The sequence below is a fragment of the Nomascus leucogenys genome, chromosome 11 (assembly GCF_006542625.1).
Source record: "Nomascus leucogenys isolate Asia chromosome 11, Asia_NLE_v1, whole genome shotgun sequence".
NCBI classification, from domain to species: domain Eukaryota; kingdom Metazoa; phylum Chordata; class Mammalia; order Primates; family Hylobatidae; genus Nomascus; species Nomascus leucogenys.
Window position 1 is genome coordinate 4,539,980 of NC_044391.1, and position 15,076 is coordinate 4,555,055.

Below are 15,076 nucleotides of genomic sequence, written 5' to 3' on the forward strand. Positions count from 1 at the left end.
TCCTAGGAAAAAAATGCTATCTTAGTTCTAATATTTCCTAAGTTCCTGGTCTTCCTCCTTTGCATAGATTCCTTTGTGAGTTGTATTGTTAAGGTAAAATCCTTAGAAAATATTTTTATTTGCAAAAAATGTTAATGGGAGGTAATCGTCCTGAGTCTGTCCACATCACTTCTAGAAATGTTTTCATTTTTCCCTTCGTTCTTTATTAATATTCTGGCTTAATATAGACTTATAGATGGAGATTTATTTTTCTTGCAGTATTTGAAGACCTGTTCCATTGACTCCTACCATCTGGATTTGTTTTGAGAAGTCCAATTTTGTTGTAATTCTTCTTCCTTTGTATGCAACCACCTCTTTCTTCTCTATGAAGCTTCTAAGAGCTTCTTTATGGAAAGTGGGAAAATATGCAAAAAAAAAAGAAGCATACTCATTATGTGGTACTACTTACAGTGAACAATATTTACCTAGATATATTCATGGCTGAGTGACTATTTAACAAACAGTTTTGTTATGGACAGGATGGGGAGAAAAAACAAGGGTGATGTAAGAAAGCCTTATTATTAGGAAGTCAACTGATATCTATTTTGCAAATCAAGAATTAGCAATGTCTGCATATTATTTGGAAACAAAAAAGAATTTAACCAAAGAAAATGCAAATGCCATTGAAAACCATTGTCTCTGGGAAATACAATATAGATGTAGCTATAAACACATATATAATGTCAACAGGAGAAAAGTGCTATGAAGAAAAATAGTTCAGAGTAAAATAATTTTAAAAAATAGAGGTTAGCAACTTTAGCTAGTTTAGATCGTCAGAGAAGGCTCCTTTGTAAACGTGGCATTTGAGGAGATGAGACATGAGACGATCTGGGGGAGGCTATTTCAGGTAGAAACAATAACTAGTGCAAAGGTCTTGAGGTAGGAATGTGCTTGGTTGTTCAATGGACAGCCAGAAGGCCAATGTGATTGGAATGGAGAGGTGTTGGGAAATGAGTTCGGAGAGATGGCCAGGAGCATGATCTTGTAGAGTAAAGGAAGGACTTCTAAGTGTGATGGGTGACACTGAAAGTTTTTGAGAAAGGAAATATGACCAAATTTGTCTTTTAAAAGTATCATTGCAGCAGCTATGTAGAGGAGATACAGGTGCTAGAAGACAAATTAAGAGGCTACTGTAATATCCCAAGAGAGAAATGATGGCGACTTAAACTAAGGTGGTATCTGCGGAGGTGCTGAGAAGTAGTTGGATTTGAAAAGTATTTTGACAATAGAGCAACAAGTGTTATTCATTATGTGTGAAAGTAAAAAAATCCTTGAAATAATATAAGATTTTCATCCTCAAGGACTAGGAATGTCAATGCCATTCGCTAATATGGAGAACTAAGATGAAGGGAGCCTCTTGAAGTTAAAAAATCTGAAATCTGCTTTGGATATGCTAAGTTAGATGTCCATATTTGCCTTATGCTTAAGTACAGATATTGAGTAGAAACTTGTGCATACATGATGCAGTCCAGGAGCAAAATTAGGGCTGAATATGTAATATAAAAGCATCAACACATAGATACTACCCAAGGCCCTGGAAATGGATACAATTACCAGGGAATGATTATGTAGAAAGGAGAAAAGTTCCAAGTCTTGAACCCTCGGAGTTGAGAAAATGGAAGCAAAGCCAGCAAAGGAGATTGAAAATAAGATGGTTGTGAATATACTAGTTTGGAAGATGGGATATCATGAGAAAATGTTAATTAAGAATGTAAGAGGAGAAGTAGATTCTTGCAGAGTATGGAATCAACTTATGCATATATATGTTCAGTTTGAGGTGCCTTTGATTCAGCCAGATAAGAGTGTTCATTAAGAAGCTAGGAATATGACTTTGAAGCTCACAAGAGTGAGTGAGACTGGCAATAGGAAATTAAAAGTTAAATATAAAAAAAGATGGTTAAACTCAAGGGTATGAAATCAGATTTTTTGAAGACAACATGTGAAGGAAGATATAGAACACTGAGTCTCTTGAGGTACCATGGTCAGTAGAGAAGGCTGAAAGACCAATCAGAATTCTGCATTTTCTCATGTAGAATTTAGAGTAGGAAGTTTTCAGTACCTATTCTAACTCCATTACCAACTGGCTGCATGGTATAAGATAATCATGTATTAATTGGGAATTAAAATAATAATTACTATTGTACATACCTCAGAGAGTTGTTGCAAGAATAAAATGAGATCATGTGTGTGACAGTTCTTTGCAACCTTTCGTATTTCTTTAGCACAGAGCTATACAAAGGAGAGCTATTTAATTTTTTTCTCTCTGGCTTAGAGCACAGAAGCTTTCAGGGTGGAGAGTCAGGACAGGTTCTATGGACATATGGAGCTCCCAGGGGGCTTGTGCAGGACTCAAGGAAATGTCCAGCTTAACCTGCTGGGCACAACAATTTTGCTGCTTCAACCCATCTGCTATGGAAAATGAGGAGCCAACAAAAAAGGGAGAAACAGAGGTGAAGGCACCTGATAATGAAAGCTTTAAGAAAGGGAAGGGGTAGTAAGTACATGCCGTCAGGTGAACTCAGAAGTCAATAAAGATGAAAAGTCCTTTGGACATGACCAAGAGATTATTGATGCAATCTGCTGATGTCTTAGAATGCGCCTTGCCTAGGCTGGTGCCTGCGAGCTGGCGGAAGTGTAATGCCCTTCTCTGCTAGTATCAATAAAATGGCATGAGATATTCTTGCTCCATTCCCACGTATATCCTGAGTCATTCATTTCAACCCAGCTTAACCCCATCCTCACCTTCAGAGTTCTTTACTCTTGGAATCAATTCGTGTTGAAGACCTCATATCATCTGCCTCAAAACCACTGATCCACATTGCCATTCTGTTCTGACCTCTGGCTGACTTGCTTATGTATATTTTGAGAGCATTTTCTGCCCTCATTCTTATTTAAGTTGTTTATTGGATATTGATCTCTGAATTCCCTCCTTGATTGTAATTTGAACTCTCTTCCTTTGAATATGTTGTTTCTGTTCACCGCAGGTTAATAGCCTAGACTTCTTTCTTGAAATTCGCCGCAGCGAAACCTTGTGATTCACCCAACAAAACCAGTAATTCATACTCATCCCTCGAGCAAATGAAACCCTGAAGCTACTAATGAGAAAAGCCATATGCAAGCCACAGTGTGTTGAGGCAGAGAAGTAGCTGCAGAGGGCAGAAGGGAGTCTGATGGAGCTGGAGGAGGCTGTACTAAAACATAGTGATTATGAGCTCGGCCCAGGGGTTCAAAGCCCAGCTATCCCATTTCTTAGCTGTGTCCTTGGCCTGGTTATTTAACCACTCTAACCCTCAACTCTCTACACAATTTTTCCTAGACCCCAGTGCTAAGCATGTGGCAGGTGTTAGATATTGAGTAAATGAGTAAGTTCATACAGATGAAAAAAACAAGGCCCAGTATGATTGATACATATCTAGTTAATAGCTAATGGAAAAAAATGGCAATCCTCCATATTAAAGCCAAAGCTACATGTCATTTCTTAGAGAAATAAAGTTAAAGTCTCATCAAAATGATAGATTTTATTTAGCCAATACTTCATAGTGCTAGACATGACACTCAGTGCTTCATAATTTCCTTGTGTATTTGGTATAATTATTGTCTCCATTTTAACTATGAGATAATTGAGACACAAAGAGGTTATAGAACTAATATGATTCCTAAAAGATTTACTCAAGGAATACTGTGATCCCTAACAAATAGCCTTTTTGAAATGTATTAATTTGGACTACCATTTTCTCTGCCTCTCTGTTCCTAATTGTCACAGGTTCTTCCTCCCTACTTGACCACAGGCATGTCTCAGCATTGGGAAGGGTCCTAGGATGCATTGTAAAAGAAAGTCTGTAATTTTGGTGCATCAAAGAACAAAAGTGTGGAAACATCCAGCCTCTGGCTGCTGGGCACTCCCCTTCTTCCTTCCCACGATACTGTCTGTAGTAAAGAATAAAGTGTTATTTAATATTCTGAGTGTACAGTCCTATTTTTTCTTAACGTGGCAAACCAGAAACAGCAACTAATATTCCTGGTTCTCTTTTTACCTTTCACAAGATATATATCTACCTTAGAGGCTTCAGGGAACAAGAACAGCCTGGATAGTTTAAACCTAGAGTTAAACTACTCCAGGCATTTTAAGGTACTTCTACTTCACTATATATAAATGGAGTCGGGGGCTGGGTTAAGGGCTAGAAGAATATATGAAGAGAAAGTGGCAAGCAAACCACGTGGAAAGCAAACCAAGGAATCAAAACAGTTGCTCTATCAAACTGAATATTCTTGTGCAGAACTGAATATTCTTTGCCCTCACAGTGTTTTGAAACATTGTCATAGAGTGCCAGGCATGTTCCAAAGGAGGACCCTGGAGAGAGGGCTTCTGAGTTGGGCTATCTCTAAACTGCTTCCAAGTTGACTTTGGAAAGATCACATGGGATTTTAGAAAAGTTATTATTATTATTCCTTATAAAATTGTAATTATTGAGTCAACTATGAATCTTGCGCCTTACCTTGGAGATACAAGCTACTTGGACCTTGTACAAAATACCTTGGACCTAGAGCTACTGCAAACCAGAGTACTTTGGGGCATAATGTACCAAAAAAAGCTTTCAGAGGCTTGAATTATCATAGTGCAAATATCCATCTAGCAGAGCAGGTAATTTTCTCATTACTCATCCTAAGCATTAGATACTCTGTGTGTTAGTCCTTTGCAGAAATAACCCATAGCAGCTGAATCATTTTGGAACAAATTTTCCATCACCTTCCTTCCCTGTGTGGTTCAGGCCTTTGCAAACCCTGAGTAACATGAATCTGCTGGTTCCCTACTGGCAAAGATGATGACGTTTTCTTGTTTGTTTTTGCTTTGCTTGAATCATGCCATGAGAAAATCCTAAGGGAAAAAAAATCTCATTATCATATTCAAAATACATTTAGGGTTATCTGGTCATCCTTAGCAGATTTTTGTGTACCCAATGTTTATGTATCTCAAATTAGATTCTTTTACCTTTCCCAGAGCAAGATGAAGAACCTCTCACTCAGCATCAGTTTCAAAACAAGCACTAGCAATGGAAAACATTGTCACCACCACCAGCTAATCCTGTAGGGTCCATGGTATTTTCTGTGATGCCTGGAAACAGCCTGCCTCTTTCTTCTTATCTGTCATTTTTAAAGATGTCAGCAGTTGAAAACTCAGAATACCAAGCCAGTCCTTCCCTGTGACTGCTACATAGCTTTTGCCTGCAGGATAAGCCTCCGTCACTGACGTAGTTGCTTTTTAACTTTTTTTTTTTTAACTTGGAAAATCCCCCACCTCCTCCATTCCTTCACAAAACTTTCTGCCTGAATGATTTCTAGTCTGAGGGCCATACACGTATTTTTTCCCCCTCTGCAGGTTTTTTTTCTCTTCAAACTTCCGCATGCTGCCTTTTTTTAAACTGTCACACTTTGGAAAAAATTCTGACTATAAAGGATTTTGCAGTACTTTGCATTCAAACCCCTTTCCCCCTATTCCAACTTGCTTTATAATGAAAGTAAGAGCCATAATCAAGAGACTTTTATTGGTAATTAAGTATCTAAGGACTTTGCAGATTTTCTTCTTTATTGTATGGAAATTTTAAATGTTTAATGAATATTTAAGTAAACAAATTTCAGCAACATGCCTTTTTTAGGAATTTGGCTTTAATTAACATCCAAACACTGTTAATTATTATGGCAAAAACATTAATACGTCGAAAAAAAAAAAGCCTTCAGGCCAGGGAATCTTTAAGAAACAATTATGTCTACTGATTTCGATTAAAGGTATCCTTTATTAAATTCTTAACAGCCCGTCTCTTTCTAAACGCAGCGCCTTCACAACTCTTCTTCCCTTCCCCCCACCCCGCTTCCCTCCCTCCGCAATGGAGTGCAATCAAAGGCCGTATTATTGCCTAAGCTTGAATCTCAGGCCAGCTAGGGATGTGTGTGTGTGTGTGTGTGTGTGTGTGTGTGTGTGTGTGTGTGTGTGTGTGTGGTGGGGCGGGGGTGGGGGGGAGAGTGCAAGGGGAGAGGTTGTACGCCGCTTTTCCGAACCCAGCTCTAAATGGTTTCTCCTAAGCGAGACAAGGATTTTCCATCGCCTAAAAGAGGCCATCAAGTTTTAACATTGCGAGGCACGACTTCTAATCGCATCCTTCCCGGAAAAGTACAAACAGTTCCTCAGACGAGGTCCCCCACCTCCCACGCGCTCCCCAACCCGCCCTCCCTGCGGAGAGCCCCGCGACAGCCTCCCCAACACCTGTGAATCATCCGGGCTGCCACCGCCGAGCGATCCGCGCACCACCCCCTCCCGGGGCCCGTGCACGGCCAGGGAGGACAGTTAGGGTTATTGCTTTATAATTACCACTTTTAATCTCTAATATGAGCAGCACAAGTAGCCTTTGTCTCCCCGCCCTGATTTGAGCATCCGAGGGCCCCCCGAGGCAGCCTGCACGGGTACCCGGGGTTTGCGCAGTGAGTGAACCACCAGATTCGGCCGCGTCCCAGCCGTCCTTGCTCTGAATCTCCCACCTCCTCCCGGCCGTTTGGACGGTTCCCTCGGGGCGTCTGTGCCTCCGTGGGGTACCCCTAAGACACCCAGCACGAAACCCCAGCGCCGACTGCAAATTCCACCGAAAGCAGAGTCATCCGTTTTTGCCCTCGGCAAACAACTCAACTTCAAGCCTCGAGCCCTTGCAAACCCACGCTGGCTGGGCTAACTCCGCTTCCCTTCTCCTTCCCCCGACTCCTGCAACAGCTCAGAGAGCCTGGCTCTGACGTAGTTCAAAATAACGTGCGCCAGCCTCGCTGCCCGGCTGACCACAGCAACGAGGGCCACAAGCCCTCGACGCTGCTTCGATAACATGAAGCAATCACTCATAAAAATAGCAACCCACGTAGCCTGGCCATATATGGAGCTGGTGAGGGTGGACGGGGATGCCCCTCCGGACCCTCTTCGGAGAAAACAAATCGCCGCTAAAATTTCCCCCACCCCTCCCATCACTACCTTTTACCCCTCCTCTGCCTTCCCCTCTCCTTAGATGACTCAACCACAGATTCCACTGAAAGGGGGTGGGGGTGGGGGGGGAAATATACACACACACACAAATTATACATATATTATACATGTAGTATAAAATATATACACACATACATATATACATACACACACATATACACATATGTACACACACGCACACACACCAAAGAACATCAGGAACGCAGTTGCGGGATGAACGCGTTTGCCCAAGACCGAGTGTTAAAATGGAGTCATAAGAGTCGCCCCGTGCGGGTGTTTATAGAAGGTGAAAACACGCAGGTTTGCAGGGCAGCGCACGGGGAGCCGAGTCCAGAGCGCCGCAGCCCGGGCCCCGCCTTCGCCCCCGCCCCCGCCGGTGCCCCGCCCCCACTTCCTCCCGCCCCTCGCCGGGCGGCTATTAAAAGCTGCTGACGTCAAAACGGACGGCCATCTTTGATGAGGGCAGAGCTCACGTTGCATTGAAGACGAAACCTCGGGGAGGTCAGGCGCTGTCTTTCCTTCCCTCCCTGCTCGGCGGCTCCACCACACTTGCAACCTGCAGAGGCCCGGAGAACACAACCCTCCCGAGAAGCCCAGGTAAGGACCCCCCTCCCCAGGTCGTGGTTCTGGCTCGGGATGGCTGCATACCCAGCAGGGACAGCAGCTGGGCAGTCCGAGTGGGCTTGGGTAAATACAAGTATCGCTGCACTTAGGGTGCGGTATTCCGTGTGTGCACGTCTGATGGGGGCTTTATAAAGTGTTTTCGAGGTGAGCTGCTGGGGGAAAGGGAAACGGGAGCCCTGCAAATGGAGCGACGGGGAGGAAGAGCGAGGGTACGTACCGAATAATAACTTACTCTTTTGAAACAGTAGTGGGACCCCCTCTTTCTTCCATTTTGCGATGCAGTTTTCAGAGATATTTAGGCTGTTGGGTTTTCCTCCCCTGTCGTTCTAACCCTACTATTATGACTGTTGTCGCTAGGGTGCTATTATCCAGGGAAGAATTAAGGGGGAGACAGGGTGTGGGTGCTGGGGAGGTGAAAGGAGAAAGGGGGAGTTCCCGCCCCGGGCAAGCTGAGCTGCTGCAGCGACAGCAGCCTCCATGCCCCGCGGACTTGATTTATGCCGCCTGCTCCACGTCAACTGCAGGCTGGCGGGAGGCGGGCGGGTCGTGCCGGGTGGGAGGGCTCTGCGGAGGGCTGGCGCGGGTGGGCTGGCTTCGGGGACTGCAGCGGCCCGCGCTCAGCACCCTGGATAGCAATACCGAGGGCTCGCGCGGGCGCCCTCGACCTTTCAGCACCGGGGACAGCGGTCCGGTCGCAGCGCCGCATCTGCCTGCGGCAGAAATGCCTGGCCAGGGCTGGATGGGCCAGGGCTGGATGGGCCAGGGCTGGAGACCAAATTGTCTCTCTGAGACCCCGGTCTTACGGAGACCCTTAATAGAGGAGTCATAGTAGGTTAAAAGAAAACAAGAAAGAAATAAATCTTCCTCACAGAGACTCCTTTGCAGACAATTTCCTGTTCCCCTCCTCACCTCCTGCATAGCTTCAACAAAATAGTAGTCTACCTGTGGAAATCTTCTGTGTTGCCCTCTGACCCTTATTTTACGTAGAAAATAAATACTTTTTTTAAAAAATATGGATTTATCCTCCAGCAGGGTATCAAGGTTTTTGTTTGGTTTTGTTTTTTAACACAGAGTAGATCTGTCTACAGATCTTGGGTGAGCCTGAGTACTGTATATATGAAGAACCCAATGCTATCTGTTTATAGGGATGATACATCTCTCTCTCTGTTTCCATTTGATAAAAATGTGAGATTAGCTGAACTAAGCAGAATCAACTTTAAGAATGAATCACTCTTCCTTTTCCTTCTTCCCCCATCCTTGCAATCAGGCATGAACACAAGCATTCATCCACAAAAACACATATCTGAGAAATTTTACTGGTCCTGTACTGAATAGATTTAACCTCTTTGGCCATGGTTTCAGAGTTACTGGAAGTATTTCCTATCAGCACTTGTTATCGCAGGCTGATAGCTTTAGATTTTGACAATATTAAGACTGGCCTTCCTCAGGAGAATCCAAGTGTGTCCTTCAGGGTAATGCAGGTAAAGAACCATGGTGTTAAACTAGAACTTAACTCTGACCCAAAGGTCTACTGCAATTTCTCTTATGGCACTGCGGGATTTTGCTGAGGTGGTGATAACTACTTTAACCATTTTCTACTCTGAGGCTTGGAGCATCTGAGAGAGCAAAAGTCATCAGGGATATTTCTCTCTGTTTGATATAGATAAAACGGGCATAAAAATGACCAGTGTCAAAATTATGCCATTTGAGTCATTAGCAAAAACGAGTAACAGCGTCATATGTAATAATCTATACAATGCATTAAAGAAACGCTATCATGATCCCCTTAAAAGACCCCAAATGAGAACTTGGATTGTGTTTAGATAGTCATACCTCCTATCATCTGTATGCCACAGATACTAAAATTCCCTGTCCATATACAGAAGGTAATTTCATTCCCAGCTATTTAATTATTTCCTAGTGTTTTTTCTTTTTATAGATGACCATGTGTTTCCATGTATGTATATGTTGATCTGTTATTTTGCATGGATGTAAAATTATTTGGGTGGACATTTATATACGAGTATGTAAATGTATAAAAGAAGTTTATAACTTTGCAATCTGCAGACAAAAATAACAACTGTGTTTTAGTAGTGGAGGAGAGAAAATATGGGCAGGAATCTTTAAAAATGCTTTAACTCCATGCTGCATGTCCAGACAGCTGTCTGCGTAGTTGCGTCAAATGAAAAGCCTAATGCTGCCGGAATTACGTGCTTGGACATTAGTAATTACTGCTGGGTTTGTTTGCTAGTGGAAGACGGGGGAGGAGCGGGGGAAGTAGAGGACCGCAGTGAAGATGGCAAAGGGCGCAGAGCTGAGAGGAAGAAGCAATGTGCACAATTAGAAAGCTAATTTTAGAATAGCTTACTGAGAAATTTAAAAAATATATCATTGAACCATGAATTTAACATTTATATCATTGACAAGCTTCCAGGGAAAAAAATCGAGAAATTTCCTGTTTTAAGTTAGAATTTTTAAAATCCAGGGCAATGCGGTGAGAAGAGGCAGGAGCAGATGGACATAGGATGAGCCAGGAGTCATTCATGCAGACCCTCTGATGCCTGTTTGTTCATCGGCATTTACTGCATTACCACCTCAGTGTTCAAATTACAGAACAATTTACAATCCTCTTAACCTCTTCATGGCAAAATCTCCCAAGAATTCACAATTTTATTTTTACTTTGTTAAACACGCACAACCACACATGCACAAACACAATACAAACTACCCCTTAATTAGCTTGTCTAAAGATATTCCTAAGCTCTAAATGTTAACCCTTGAGTGAGGGTTATCAGCTGAAAGACATGTTTCTGCCAGTGACACCTAGAAGCTGCGTAAGCAGTCAGCCCTCAGCATAACATGTAGGTTTTGACGATTAGTAGAAATGAGAAAAATAATCTGAGAAAGAGGTTGAGAGAGGAGACATGAATGAGAAAAATAGAAAATCTGCTTTTTAGATAATTCACTATGAATAAACAATGTTTCCCACATTATGGGACTGCTTTACAATTCTATAAAAGAAGGAAAAAATCCATGTTTTAAGCCTCAGCGCTGGATACTTTCTGCAATGTCATCCCTTGTCAGCAAGGACCAACCTGATAGGAAGATATTGATCAATCGGTATTCACCGGATACAGAAATGAATCCCATGGGAGATATAAAATTTCATGGTTTTTTCTTGACCTCAATAAGGTTAGCATCTAGCAATCTTAATAAAAGCAATAAACAATAAGTTAATAAATAAAACCAGAATTAAATGCAATGGAACATTAGAAGACAAATTATGAGGACATATGTGATTAATTTCCAAGTGAATGTGACCAACAATAAGTAACATAAATTCAGAAGGGCAATATCGCAGTGGACTGGAACAATCTGAGAGAAGAGGCAGGCCTTGACATGGCTTTTGGAGGTTGCAGAGAGGTGGGAGAGTTCTGCTAAGTTGAAGTCACAACATATGCAGAATATCAAGTTAGGCAAGCCCACTCTATAATTAGCAAACCCTGAAAATGCCCATTCATTAGGGTGGAGTGGGAAGCTTGGAGGGAACAGGCTAGGATGCAGAGTTGGAGCCTTCTGTGGAAGGCTTTGAATGTCAAGCTGAGAATTTGGTACTTTATCCTCTAAAGTTGATTTCTGAGCAGAAGCTGATATAACAAAGTAACCAGGTCCTTTTAATATCCAGAAATTACTATTGACAGAGTGGATTTAATTTGCATTCTTCCAGAAGTAGAGAGGAGCAAATTAGTATCATAAGAGATGGTTAATGAAAAAAATCAGTCCTTACTGAAGCATCTTTTAAGATCACTTTTCAGGATACATATACCTACATAGACATATAATTCCTGCTTGGAAGTTAATTGCAAGTTTCAATTTTCCATTATTGACTAAAAGAAATTATGCAAGTTGAGCACTTGCCAGGCAGACTGAAAAGAAGGTCAAGAATCTGGTGATGAGACACCCCAGAAGGTCCCAGAAGGTGCACTTGAATAATAAACATGGTGCCAAACACTCTCTTGACCTCTGTGAATATTCAGCATTGTCAAGTGCACTGACCAGAGGAATGAAAAAAGTTGTCAGTTCTTCTGAGCATGTTTTGAGCAGCATGACATATAGGACTATCCCCAAGTGGCTAAAAATGGGAGGAAAAAGATGGAATGGTAGAATTTTGAAAAACTGGGGTGGGTAGTGTATCAGGTTGCTTTCCCTGCCTATTTTGCTGACTGTTGCTAGTTACCCTCACTTCAGGGCTACTTCGAGGTCTGGATTACACCCATTTCCTTTCTAACCTTGTGGTTACTACTCTCACAGAAGAGCTTCAAAATTCCAAATGCTGACAGAATTGCTAAGCCAAAATAGTCAGTGGGTTCACGTAGAGGAAGAAATGCCAACAGTAGATACAGATTTTACTGCCATTTCATTTCTGGCTATAAAGTATCAAGAGACTATCCTCATCTATTCTTCACTAAAACACTGGCAGTAGAGACACCACAGGATAACATTTTTATATCCAAGCTGACTACCTAGGGGAAACTTAGAGGTAGTGACATTTGATGCTTTAGGAAGTCAGGTTGGTGGTTATTAAACTGAGTCCAGAGGCCATACAAGCATCAGGTAAGGTGAAGGAAGGAGATATGACATAGCACTGAGGAATTAGGACATGATGAGGGGACAAAAAGTTAAAAAAAGAAGTCTTACAAGGGGAAAAAGACTTCATAGAAATTTCTAGAGAACCCCAGCTACACTGTGGACTCCTCAGAATTGCTATTATTGCCTTAACAATAATACCTACTCTTTCTACATAATTTTCTTTACAAGGATCTCAAGCACTTCACCCAATATGAAAGTCCAAGGAATTTCTGATTTCTAAATAAATAGTACAACCCACAGACACATATGTTCAGATATAGTATTAGATCACATTTAGTAAGACATAAATTGATTTAGAATGACAGAGATACCCAAATCAGTGATTAATCAGAATGGGCTTATGGGGAAGAAGAATGTGACTCTCATTCTAAAAGTGTTTACCTATACTGGCTCACTGTATCCTCCTAACAACCTTGTGGTCAGATTACTATTATTATTCCCATTTCACAGATGAAATAACTGATGCACAGCAAGGGTAAGTAACTTGTCACAGAGCAGAGCCAGGACTTAAATGTAATCAGTCTGACTCCAGAGATTAAGCCTTGAAGTATATTTTATGCTACTTCTTGCATCATCCACATTTTTCATATTGGCCAAATAAGGCATAGAGAATGTACATGTCTTTTTTTTTTTTTTTTTTTTTTGCAGTCTTTTCCTCCTCACTTGGGTAGCAAGGCCTGAAGGTAAGGATGCTGGTCAGAGCCAGGAGACCCAGCTCTAGCCCTGAAACAACTGCTTGTAATTTCCTGTTTGGAACTACACAGTCTTTAAATTAGTCAGTGAACCACTGTTGAACTTGCTTTCTTTACTGGCAGAATGATAGAAGTGGACTAATGATGTCCAATATCCCTATCATTCAAAAATCAATGAAATCAGTGCTGAAAACCCCAGGCAATGGGTCCTGGCCTACTGACCAATGGCCTCAGCTGGCGTCATCTTAATGCTTCAGTAACTGATCTGGACCCAATTGGAAGATTAATTACATTCATCGCCTCCCTCATCCCAATCCTTATTTTTTTCCCCCTCAAAATTGCTTGCCTTCATCTTTCTGAAGCCTTCCCAGAGTTAAGAAATCCTGTCTTCTTCCTCAAAGCCCTATTCTGAGTCATCACTGCTTTGGGTATCTCCTGTCCTTCTCAATCAGATTTGTAGCTATCTGGCACATACTGTCTCCTACAACCTGCCTAAACTTTGTATAATTCTGTTTTCAACCAAATTAACTTTTTAAAAATTTCTTTCTAGACCTCTTTTTGATCATCTCCTGTGTCTGACTTAGCAATATATTAGCTGCAGTTCCCTCACTCATCCTCTTACTTTTTCTGCCGCTTAGCAAAGAGGAAACAGAAGCTTTTATAGAATCTGTGAGCTGTAAAGTACTTTAAAAGTAGCATTCCTGTGTGACCTGAATCTCATGATACTGATAGCCGGCTCAAAAACTAATCACATTGGAAAGATGTGGGGTAAAATGACATTACAAGAAAGCTTTAAAAACACGGGACAAGGCGAGAAGGAAGCTTTAAAGCCTACGAGGTCAGAGGTCAGCAGCTGGTGGTACAACGCTGATTAATTAAATTCATAGTCGCACATCAAATAAATTCACATGTCCCAGAGGAAAAAAAAAAAAAAACACGTTCACCTTGTCACAACCTACTGCAGATTTCAGTGTCTTTCCACCAAGGCAAAACATGGTATCACAAGAGAAAATCCTAACTGATTTTCTTATTGTTGACTGCAGAGGTTAACCTCAGCAGTGACTGACTTACTGGTAAGAACAAATCTGTATCCCTAAAAAGAGATGGGGGGAAATCCTATTTAAGGATTGGCATTTCCTTTTAAATGCTTAACAATGATTCTAGAGAAATTCAGTCAAATGATGCCTGCTCCCAAATGATGCTGAATAACAGCTGTACTGGGCTTATGGCTTGCTTTCTTTGGTTGTGGAAAAATATATTTCATCCTCTTCTTTGCCGTTGCTGATATGGTTCATATTACTCAAAGATGTCTAATTCTCATGTCTTAAATTGAGACTGTTGACACTTTCTGCTGACTCACCATGTCTTAATCTTCCAAGGTGGTCCCCATTTTTACTTAAAGAAAAAGGTTATTTTCCTACAAAGTGGCAGGTTCTACAAAATGACCATCTGGTCCAAGCTTCCCCATCACTTCCTTTATTCAAATGACACTAGTCACAGTTCTTGAACTTGAGACATGACTTTCCATGCCTGTAACCTTGAATCAGTGGTTTCTGTCCTTTACTGATAACAGCAAGTAAAAAAATGAAAGTCTCTTAGGTGCCCCCCTGAGGCCAGAGTTCAGCCCTACACTCCTGCCTCATTCCTTTTTCAGAGAATTTTCTCAGTTGAGCTCTGAAAATCCTGCAAGTTGGACAGAGTTCCCTTTCCATGAAGAGTCTCAGACCAAGTTGTTGATCTCCTTTATTTATGTTCATCTTTGGTACAGTTTCAAAGAATAATGACTGGCAAATTCCAAAATAGTGAATTTCTTAAATTTCCCTGCAGTTATTCCGAAGTTGGTCTGGCAGCTAGGTATAGGTAAATCACACTGTGACTTCTCTATCAATAAACAGAAAGTGCACAGACATAAATGCCAGAAATCCTGCTAGGAAGAACACTGGCAAACTATTTCAATACGCATTAGCCTTGTTGAGTGAATTTTTTATTTTAATGGGAAAGTCCATTCCTAATTTATGCCAGAGAAATTGCTGAATGTATCTACTTTTTCCAA

General features: G+C 41.6%; 1 protein-coding gene across 4 annotated transcripts in view; it reads left to right on the forward strand.

Moving 5' to 3' along the window:
- Positions 1 to 7,368: 7,368 nt before the first annotated feature.
- Positions 7,369 to 15,076, forward strand: part of SNAP25 (synaptosome associated protein 25) — an 88,094-nt gene continuing 80,386 nt past the window's right edge. The window contains exon 1 of one of the 4 annotated variants that reach the window (XM_003252644.3): positions 7,369 to 7,654. The gene's annotated coding sequence lies outside the window, so the exon portion shown is untranslated. Of the gene's footprint in view, positions 7,891 to 15,076 lie in introns of all 4 variants that reach the window. The other 3 variants (XM_003252645.3, XM_030821985.1, XM_030821986.1) reach the window with 3 other exon arrangements.